We start from the raw sequence: 11,870 nt of genomic DNA, 5'->3' as shown, positions 1-11,870 counted from the left end.
TGTTAAGCCACTGACACTACTGGACCAAAGATAGGAGTGCTACCTGCTTAGCCACTGACACTACTGGACCAAAGGTAGGAGTGCTACCTGTTTAGCCACTGACACTACTGGACTAAAGGTAGGAGTGTTACCTGTTTAGCCACTGACACTACTGGACCAAAGGTAAGAGTGCTACCTGTTTAGCCACTGACACTACTGGAGCAAAGGTAGGAGTGCTACCTGTTTAGCCACTGACACTACTGGACTAAAGGTAGGAGTGCTACCTGTTTAGCCACTGACACTACTGGACCAAAGGTAGGAGTGCTACCTGTTAAGCCACTGACACTACTGGACTAAAGGTAGGAGTGCTACCTGTTTAGCCACTGACACTACTGGACCAAAGGTAGGAGTGCTACCTGTTAAGCCACTGACACTACTGGACTAAAGGTAGGAGTGCTACCTGTTTAGCCACTGACACTACTGGACTAAAGGCAAGAGTGCTAACTGTGTAGCCACTGACACTACAGCACTAAATGTAAGAGTGCTACCTGTTTAGCCACTGACACTACTGGACTAAAGGTAGGAGTGCAACCTGTTTAGCCACTGACACTACTGGACTAAAGGTAGGAGTGCTAGCTGTGTAGCCACTGACACTACAGCACCAAATGTAAGAGTGCTACCTGTTTAGCTACTGACACTACTGGACTAAAGGTAGGAGTGCAACCTGTTTAGCCACTGACACTACTGGACTAAAGGTAGGAGTGCTAACTGTTTAGCCATTGAAACTACAGAACCAAAGGTAGGAGTGCTACCTGTTTATCCATTAAAACTACAGGATATCTGTATGAGTTCAGAAACTCAGGAATGAGGTGAGCCAACTACCACTGTAACATGAGTTCACTTTCCCGGTGTTAAGTATTACCAGTTCCAAGAAAGTTCCAGTTTACTTGAAAAAAATGTTAGTTTAGCAGAAGCATTAAATGCAAAATGCTTTGTCATATTGGAATGTCAAGGAAATCAACTTCCCTAAACCACTGATATACATTGGCACTGTTAGCCTGGAGGTTATCTCTCTGGATTACATGGAAAAATGAGAATGCCTGAGTAAAAAAAAAAAAAAAAAAACAGGTCATCACCCATGAGAAGCCTACCAGACCCCAGATAATGTCAGTGAGGAGTGAATATAACAGAGATCCTTGTTAAAAGCCTACAAAGATTTAACCTTTTACATGACTACTTATGCAACTTTGGTCAAGCAATTTCATGGAAAATGTACACAGCCTTTTAGTACTAAAGGTAAGATGAAGTGTTCCTATGCAGAATGCATAGACTATAGGGTCGCAAAGCTCTGTCATTGTGAGCTTCTGTCAAAGAATAGAAAAGTCTGTCAGCCTTTCTAACTGTCTGAAAAGCAGTGGGTGTCTCCATATACAAAACACACATAGGTTCATAGGTAGGTACTAGGCTATTGGCCCTAGGGCCTATATAAGCCTAGGCAAATGGTACCCTGGCTTTTGCCATGCAAGAAAATAATTTTCCTGTGCTCCTGTCGACCAGAGCCACAGAAGTGATCCCCAGGGTGAATTTCCTATCTCCTATCCAATCATCAAGATTTTTCTTGAAGAGTGCTAATCAGGAGCTTTGTTTGATATAGATAGGTAGTTTGTTCCAGAGTATGGGAAGTCTCTGAGATAGGAATCTATATCTCCAGCATGTTCTGTTTATTGTGGTGACGAGGTTTAGGTTCCTAGAACGTGTAGCTCAGAGGGATTGGGATTTCTTTACTTGAAGCATGTCCAGCAGCTCTGGGTTTGACATTGCTTTGTGTGTTAGGCAGAGATCGCCTCTGAGGAGGCGATATGCGACAGAGTAAAGTTGGAGTTTTTTTAAGACGGTCTGTGTAGGGTATCTGTTTGAGGCCGTTAATCCTCTTTGTGAGGTATTTCTGTGGCCTTTCCAGTTGTAGATGTCACACTTCTTCACTGCACTGAAGCAGACTGACACTACCCCACCAACGCTCCCCAAGAAATAATCAAGATTTGTTTTAGCATTATTTTTGTTCTATTAATATTCAGTCGATACATGTACCCATTAGTTATTATCCTTCAGCGTAAAGCCTGATCCCACATAACATTAACACTGAAAAGTTAGCGTTTAAGTAAACAGCACTGAGACCTTTATAGAGTTTAAGTCTGTGCCTCCACTGAGAGATTTACTTTACCATATGAGACATTGTTATAGATAAATTTCATATAGGTTCATAAGTGTTTACTAGGATAATGACCACAAAGGCATTTTTAAGAATAGCCATGCATCCCAGATCTCTGACAAGTTGTCATATGCTTGATACGTGTAAGCAGGGGCTTGAGAGATGAACCATGTGTCCATTACAGATATATGTTCCAAACCATAGATGAATTTCCTGTTCCCCATCTAATTGTCCAAGTTACACTTGAACTGGGTTATGGAGGAACTCTGCTTCACATGGATGGGGAGCCTGTTCCAGACAAGAGGTAGTGTCCGGGATAAATACTCGTCTCTCCAGCAGGTCCTATTTATATCACAGGCAAGGTTTAAGTCCTTAGAATGCATAATTCTGGTGCTGTTTGTTTTGCAGATATGCAGAATGTCTATCAAAGTGGGGTCTGACAATGCCTTGTATGCCAGGCATAAATCTTCCAACAGCCTATAGAAGACAGAATGCAGGAATAAGGCCTTGAGGTGGTCTACATAGGTCATGTTATTTATGTCTTGTATTCTTTTAGTAAGAAACCTCTGTGGATGTTCCAATTGTTGGATATGCATGGATAGGTACATACCAAAGGAGACATTGTACACAATGGTATGTCTGATGAATACTGAATGCAGAGAAACAATGATATCCTTGGACCTATATGCCATACAATTGTTTATATGTTGCACAATGTAAAATGATTTCCTCACTACTGTAGACACATGATGGTGAATGGCTAGATTATTGTCTATGTGTGTCCCCAAGTCTCTGACTACTGGGTCAACTCTTATGGGTTAAGATGCTATTCTGCATTAGTCTGGAATTGAACACAGGCCTCCCACATGGCAGGTGAGAATTCTACAATTGGAATTTTTGAGGGAGATAGAATTTATTATGAATATGTTTATTAGGAGAGGTTATCCTGAAAGTATGTGTAAGGTCATAGCAGAGGAGGTAAAGTGAAAGAGAGCAGATGGCACGTATTGGTCGTTATTAAAGGGTAGAATGAGTAATGAACCTACAATTATGGGTGTAGAGGATAATATCGATATGGTTAATGTTAAACATGGATGAAGCAAAGCAACTATGATTAACGCTAATAAGGGGGCCAGGAATGTGGCATTTATTTCATTACCACATATTCGTTTGATGGACCTTACATCAGGGATATAGTTTTTAACAACTGGAAGTTACTTAGGCTTGATAATCTGGTATGGGAAAAGCTGGGCAGCCTTCCTAAATGTGTATTCAGGAAGGCAAGATCATTTAAGCAATTATTAGAGAAGGGTGGCAGTTCTTTCAATTCAACTGGTAGGCATATAGGAAATTTTAAATGTGGTAGATGTAGTGTGTGTCATCTTGCATTGCCAACGAATTCTAAGTTTAATGTGGCTGGTGTTTCTATTAGGCTATATGGACATTTTGACTGTTACACTAAAAATGTGGTGTATTTGGCACAATGCGGTCAATGTCCAGCATACTACATTGGCAAAACCAGTAGAGCTCTTAGAGACCGAATTATAGAACATATTTCAGATATAAGGCTAAAGAAAAAAACAAATGCCCTGTATAGACACATTGAGTTGCATGGTGGGCATGAATTTAAATTTTGTGTGATACAACAAATTGTTAGGGATGTACAGGGTAATGTCCTAGACCTTCATCTTGATATCAATGAAATGAAGTGGAAACTGAGACTGAATGCCATGGTATCACCAGGCATCAATGACTATATTAGTATTGCCCCAATTTTAAAATTAAAACATATTCTTGGGTAATGGGATTATAAAGTATTGTTTTTCTTGCATTTTTTTATTTTTTTATTGTATGTTTGTGTAACTAATATACATATTATTCATAATTAAGTTTTTTAATATTGTTTCAGTGTGTTCAGTTTGCTTTAAGTAAGATGGATGTTAATCAATCAATTAGGTAATGATGTCATGATTTGTTTCTTATTTAAGCTTGGATGGTTTGAATTGCTTTTACTATTCTGAAGAAGTCTGAATAAAGACGAAACCTAGGTCAATTCGTTTTGTGGTTGGTTGATGGTGTTTTACAGAGTCGAGTGCTGGTCATTGTTTTTATTTCTGAGTGATAGAGAGGACCTGGGTTATATGAAAATGTCTATTGTCACACTGTACATGAGAATAGTTCTGGATATAAACTGCTCAGACTGGAGTGGCCAATGTCCGACTCGATAGCTGACTGTCAGGAGAAGTCCTGGGCAGGTGAGAGGACATTTAGCTGACATTGGCTGTGGATATACAGTTGGCCTTTGTGCCAGTAGATGACAAGGTCACGTCATATTGGATTAGAGCTGCAGAACAGAAGACTTCATTGTTTGTATATATGCATCAACAGCTATCCAGAGTATTTAGACTTCCTGAAGACTGTAGATATTGTACTTCACAGGTGCCACCCTCTGATTTTTTGGTCATACTTATGGGTGTGGTGCTTGATAGGTACCACCTACAGATTCTGAAGCATTGCTCATGGGTGTGGTGCTTGATAAGTGCTACCGATTGATTCTGTAGCCCTGCCCATGGGTGTGGTGCTTGATAAGTGACACCTACTGATTCTGTAGCCCTACCCATGGGCGTGGTACTTGCTGTAGTCCTGTTGACAGGTGAAATGATTGATAGGTGCAACCCACAGATTCTGTAGCCCTGCCCATGGGTGTGGTGCTTAAAAGGTATCACCTACAGATTATGTAGCCATGCCACAGGTGCGGTGTTAGATAAGTGCCACCTACAGATTTTGTAGCCCTGTTCATGGGTGTGGTGATTGATAAGTGACACCTACTGATTCTGTAGCCCTACCCATGGGTGTGGTACTTGATGCTGTAGTCATGTTCACAGGTGAAGTGATTGATAGATGTAACCCACAGATTCTGATGGCCTGCCCATGGGTGTGGTGCTTGATAGGTGCCGCCTACCAATTCTGTAGCCGTGCCCATGGGTGTAGTCCTACTGATGCTGTAGGTTTATTCACAGGTGAAGTGATTGATAGGTTCCACCTACAGATTCTGTAGTCATGTCCATGGATGTGGTACCTGATAGGTGTTAGCTACTGATGTCATAGTCCTGTGGACAGGTGAAGTCAGTGATGGGTTCTACCTACAGATTCTGTAGGTCTGCCCATGGGTGTGGTCCTACTGATGCTGTAGTTTTATTCACAAGTAAAGTGACTGATAGGTTCCACATACAGATTCTGTAGCCCTGCCCATGGGTGTGGTCCTACTGATGCTGTAGTCTGTTCACAGGTGAAGTGAATGATAGGTTTCATCTACAGATTCTCTGGCCCTGCCCATGGGCGTGGTCCTACTGATTCTGGTGAAGTGAGTGATAGGTTTCACCTACAGATTATCTGGCACTGCCCATGGGTGTGATCCTACTAATTATGTAGCCTGTTCACTAGTGAAGTGAGTGATAGGTTTCACCTACAGATTCTGTAGCCCTGCCCATGGGCGTGGTCCTACTGATTCTGTAGTCTGTTTACTGGTGAAGTGAGTGATAGGTTTCACCTACAGATTCTCTGGCCCTGCCCATGGGCATGGTCCTACTGATTCTGGTGAAGTGAGTGATAGGTTTCACCTACAGATTTTCTGGCCCTGCCCATGGGCGTGGTCCTACTGATTATGTAGTCTGTTCACTGGTGAAGTGAGTGATAGGTTCCACCTAGAGATTCTAAAGCCCTTCTCATGGGTGTGGTGCTTAAAAGGTTGCTTGACAGGTGCATCACTCATGGAAAATGATGAAGAAATCTGGTCCAGCCTGACAGACAGGAAAAGCATCCCTGAACTGAGTAATGAATTGTTTTTGGCAACAAAAAGAAGCTGTTTAACTCCTCTCTTGTGTCACAGAAAAATGAATACCTCACGATGACCAAGCTTAGTGGCACTGGTGCTGGAGTGAGCAGGCTGGAGAGAATGGGACTTAGCAGCTGCTGTCAGTCTGTCCTGCATGGGGGAGGGAGGCACCTCTAATTTACTGCCTATCAGAAGCACTGTTTGCTGCACCAATGGAGTTCAAGTCTATGAGAAGGCTGTGCTGAGTGGTGCTGATGCATACATTAAACTCAGAATTGATTTGGACAAGGTGGCATGTGTTTCCTAAGGATATTCAGTCATTTCAGAGCTCAGAGGAGCTGCTGTTGGGAACTGGAGTTCAGGGTGGGATGTACAGGATGTCTGCCTGACTTCCAGACTCTATTACCTGACCTTCACATCTTGCAGGAGGCAAACACACTGGTGAGCTCTTCAGAGGGGAAAGAATGGCCATAGCTGTCTCCTTAGATGGACCATGGCTGTCTCCTTAGATAGACCATGGCTGTCTCCTTAGATAGACCAAGGCTGTCTCCTTGAGATAGGGATGGGCCCAGTCTGTACTTTTGATCATGAAGGTAGTGAGGTCAGATGGGAAACAAATGGTTCATAGGATCCTCATTCTACCTAGTGGCCCAGTATTAACCAGGCTAGGAGGAGGCTCAGAGAGCTCAACATGTGGGTCCAGTCAGAGTCTCTCTGTCACCCATGGGGAAATACATGGAGCAACTGGGCACCTGTAGCAGAACCATTAGGTCAGCTAAGTGGAACAAACAACAACAATAAAGCATGTTTGAGCACAAAAGGGCTTGTAAGTGCACTTAATGCAAAAGAACCTTGGGCCAAAGGCCATCGATCAGTTATGTTATCAGACTTGAGGCTATATATCGTGAACACTCAGGACACAAGTGGTAGTGAGCTTTCTGAAATGGTTACCGCTCAGCGGTGAGTCTGGTCAGACCACCTGTGGAATAGTTAGTCAGACATGAGAAACCCAAACTTGTCAGGGTATCTTGGGAATGTCTAACTGATATATGTGGAATGAGTTCAACTCCTACCTCAAGAAGAAATTTCAAGTACCTAGTGAGACTGGGAACGCTGAGTCTGATCGGCTCATCATGATCACAGTAGTTGAGATGCCTGACTGTGGCCTATTGCAAAAAGTTAGGCAGTGCTTGACTTGTGTGCAGCACTTGGAACCACTGGTGGATAACAACAGTGAAAGAAGCTGTTTAGTTAGAAAAGAGATCTTCATTGCAGTGCTGGCAAAGTTGCAGTTGCTGATAACAAAACATCCTCTGTGAGGACTACTCATGCATTTTTAGGCATAGTCCTTAAAACAATTGCACTGGTTTTCTTTTAGAAGGTTTTCTGTGAAGCATAGACATCATTTACCATTTCAAAGTGTAAGAAAGTTTTGGTAAAGACATAAAAAAATCTTTTTAGCAAACTATCTAGTGATTATGGAGGTGAAGGTGGGACACTACCTAGCATCAGCAAAAGTGGTGAAACACTGACCTTGACTGGGGTCATTGTTAGGGGGCGGAAGGAACATACTGAAGAAATTCTAATTTTAGTGGACATTATTTCTGTGGAAATAATCCCAGAAGCAAATGATGGAAGTGGATATTTTTCTCTTGATTGTCCACTGTGGCAAATGGTTCCACTGTGTTTAGGCTACAAGACTGCATAAAAGCCAGTCAAAAAGGTTGAAAGTGCTCCACATTGTTGAAATGTAACAACTAATGCACTTTGTCAGTGTTGCCAGAAAGGTGGAGATAGTGCTTCTGGACTGGTCTGGTAAATGGTGTCCCCTATTTACAAAATGGGGCAAGAAGGGGACATAGCGCTGCTGGACTGTTCTGGTAAATGGTGTCCCCCATTTACAAAATGGGGCAAGAGGGGGAAATAGTGCTGCTGGACTGTTCTGGTAAATGCTGCAACCATTTACAAAAGGGGGACAGGAGGGGGAGATAATGCTGCTGGACTAGTCTTATAAATGGTGCACCCATTTACAAAAGGAGGACAGGAGGGGAGATAGTGCTGCTGGACTGGTATGGCAAATGGTGTGGCCATTTACAAAAGGGGGACAGGAGGGGGAAATAGTGTTCCTAGACTGCTCTGGTAAATGGTGCACCCATTTACAAAAGGGGGACAAGAGGGGGAGAGAGTGCTCCGGGACTGGTATGGTAAATGGCGCACCCATTTACAAAGGGGCACAGGAGGGGAGATAGTGCTGCTGGACTGGTATAGCAAATGGTGTGGCCATTTACAAAAGGGGGACAGGAGGGGGAGATAGTGTTCCTGGACTGGTCTGGTAAATGGTGCACCCATTTACAAAAGGGAGACAAGAGGGGGAGACAGAGCTCCAGGACTGGTATGGTAAATGGTGCTCCCCATTTACAAAGGGGGGCAGGAGGGTATGTGACTATTGTCCTCAGTCTCTCTGGGAAGAATTAAGACACAGTTCAGGAAAGAAAACTTTAATCTTTTATTCAATCCTCTAAATTTTAATCTTTTATTCAATCATCTGATTCAGGAGGAAGAATGTAGATTCCACCCTGACCATGGAAGAGTGGATCACCTATTTGCCTTAAAACAGATATAGCAAGGCCATGTCAGCTTGCCATTACTGCCTGTATGTGTTTTTTGGATTTGGAGAAGGCCCCGTTATGTCTCGTTAGAGGAGGTACAAATGTACAGGGTACTAGGGCCACTAATGCATTCATCATTTATTCCCTGTATTTGAGAAGTGGGAGCTGTGTCCTTCTTTTGTTCTCCACATTGAGACATATACATTCAATGTAGATTTAAATCTGGACCACTGTCTATAAGAGCATTAGCAGCTTGCAACACTAGAGGACCATGGAGAAGAACTACTACTACTACTCCAGGTTGATAAGTCAGTCAAGGTGCTTTGAGTACCTAGTAAGTATGCCACTGGATATTTTCCATTGTAGGCATACTGGGTGTGATCCATGAGGAGGATACCTCAGGGCATGCTGGATGGATTGTTTCTCTTGCCTTGTCTCTGAATGATGGAAGTGTCAGGAAATCTCACAGGAAGAGACAGTACAAATTTTGAATCCTTTAAGAGATAACTGGATTCCTGGGTTGGGAATATCTTGGAGTCAGCATTCCTAGACAGCCATATGGCCTTTACACTGATACACTGGAACATTACTTAATAACTTATGAAGGGCCAGAGTGACTGTTAATGAGGCTCAGGAAGTCTGGTCAGTTCTGCCTCACTTGTTACCATAGTATCCCTCCACCCACAGCAGGACAAATGTGTGTGTGCATTTATATATGTATATATGTGGTTGCCTGGACTGTAGGGATGCAGGTTCTTGCCCCCCCCCCCTTGCCCCAGAAAAAACACTTTTCTATTGTTTAGCTATTTTTAGACAAAACACTGTCGTAAATTGATCAACAAAATGTTAGTTGATGGACAGTATTTTCAATTTTGTGCTGCATATGTGTGTGTGTGTATGTTTGTATCTGTATAACACGTGTGTGCGCTTATTTCAGGGAAATTATTTAGACTGTACTGTCATTGTAAAAGCACCTTCCTTCAACAACATCCATCATATTTTCTTTCCCCAAGAATTCTGGACAAAGACAAAAATAATGAAGAACCGAAAGGTCAAAATAACCCATTCTGATGAAGTTCTGAATATACTGGTGGGACAAAAGTGCTTAGTATTATAATGAAGTGTGTTTTACCATACCCTGAACTTTTTTTGTGAGGATTATGTATAGTTGGACTGTTGGAGTTCCAGTTATTAAACTCAAATTCCTAACTTTAGATTGAAGCATTTCGCCTAGCTCTGCTTTCCATCCTACAGAGTATGCTGAATGTCCACTTTGGCCATTCTGTAAAATAATGAAAAAATCGAAAGACTGATATCCATGTGGCTGCATCCAAAAGCATGAGCATCCCTACAGCTGATATACATCACTGTGGCAGCCTTTCACCAGCAGCTCACCACTGTAGTGCTCCTCTTTTGTTTGACACATTCGACAACATGACAGCCATTTATTTATTTACTGTACTTGTTTCTTGTACAAGCATACACAATTACTTTCATATTTATATACACTTGGGTTATGTTTCTTGTGCAAGTATATACCACTTATTTCTATATTTTTATTTGCTGGGAGGGGTTCTGTCAACAAGACTACCTCATTTATTTATTTAATTATTTCACCCAGTCCCTCGGGGCTTTGTTACAGCCTTACTCAGGGTGATGATGGTGCAGCTGTCAATATCTTTTTTTTTTTTGCATGCTTTTACAGAGTCAGCAACATGGACATTCAATGTACTTTGTATGATGAAAGGCAGATCGATGTTGCATGCTTCAGTCAAAATGTAGGTTACCATTAAACTCATATATTGCATTTCTGACTGACTGTAATCCTCAGTGATCTACTAGAATATCAAAAAAAAATTAAATACTGGGGCATGGCAAAGATGTGAGACAAAATCAGGCATATTGTGCAACATTCTGCATACCTGAGAGCTATATTCAGCAGACACCTTGGGAACGCATGTAATTCCTGAATCTTGATCACACTTGCATACACACTGCACACCAGTTGTCATCTTGGTGCAGAGTAAGGCATTACTTCAGAAACAGTAGTGAGTGTGGCAGTTTTTTTGTGTTAATTTTGAAAAGTGTGGCTTTCTCTGGGTCTGACTATGACTCATCTAAAGTACTAGACTTTTTTCTCTTTTAAAACTTCCTTTTTAAGTACAGGTTTATAAGAATTAAAAAAAAAACGAACATATTGATCAGTAAGTAGTCATCATTTATAAATAAAAACTTTATTACAATGCAATTTTTCTTTGGAACAGTATATTGTAATCGTACAAACAATAAATAATATACATATAAATCTTACAATTAATTCCAACTACAGCAGCAAATAATCCTAACGGTTTGTTAGCCCTTGCAGTACTGCATGCAATGTCAGCATTTCATTGATAAATAGCATTTCTTGTTAGGCGGGGGCCCACCTGCTTCTAGTACTGAATCCTGATTACATTCCTGGTTATAATAACAGATTGACATGCACAGAGGCTGTTGTTTGCATCATATGAGCGTGTAGCATAGAAAACAGTGAAATGAGGCATGGATAGGCATGTAACACCTTCAGTCCTGGAGCAAGTAATGCGCAAGGTAAAGTCGAGGGTTCTGCCCTCTGACCAGGAGTGATGCTAGTGTACAGCAACTGCACACTTTTGGAAATGCCATATTAATGCTATACTATGACCCGTTTAATAAATGTATTTTCTCCATTACATTATCACTCGGCAGTTATCTATTGCATAATACCAAAACCCTATTTGTGGTTCACTAGCCATCAGACCTCCTGAATTTTTAGCCATTGAATAATTAAGCATATATCAGTGTACTGTGAAAGGATAACATAGTTTAGTGATGCTAAGGAAATGCTAAATGCTCTGCACATAAAGACAATCATCAACTATCTTCTGGTTAGAATGAACATATAAAATGAAACCTCTGATTTTATTACTTTAAGTGAATAATTGTGTTGAGGCTGTATGTTGTTAGTGGTAGAAGACCTTACTTTTTCCATAATACTTTAAAGAGAGAGTTATCAACTTTGTTTCTAACATTACCTTTAGGTTAAACAACAAGAATCATGCTAACACAATAAGTGTAAACAGAAAATAAAATTACATGAAAATAAATCAGTGCTTGCATATAAATAACATTTATTTGCGCAGATTGTTGTAAATGACGTTGGTGCTTGACCAGATCATCATGTGCATAAATAAAGATGTTTTATCTTTAAGCAGTTGTT

Source organism: Protopterus annectens, chromosome 13.part0 (assembly GCF_019279795.1).
Source record: "Protopterus annectens isolate FY-2018-M chromosome 13.part0, PAN1.0, whole genome shotgun sequence".
Lineage (NCBI taxonomy): Eukaryota > Metazoa > Chordata > Ceratodontiformes > Protopteridae > Protopterus > Protopterus annectens.
This window is presented reverse-complemented; position numbering follows the sequence as displayed.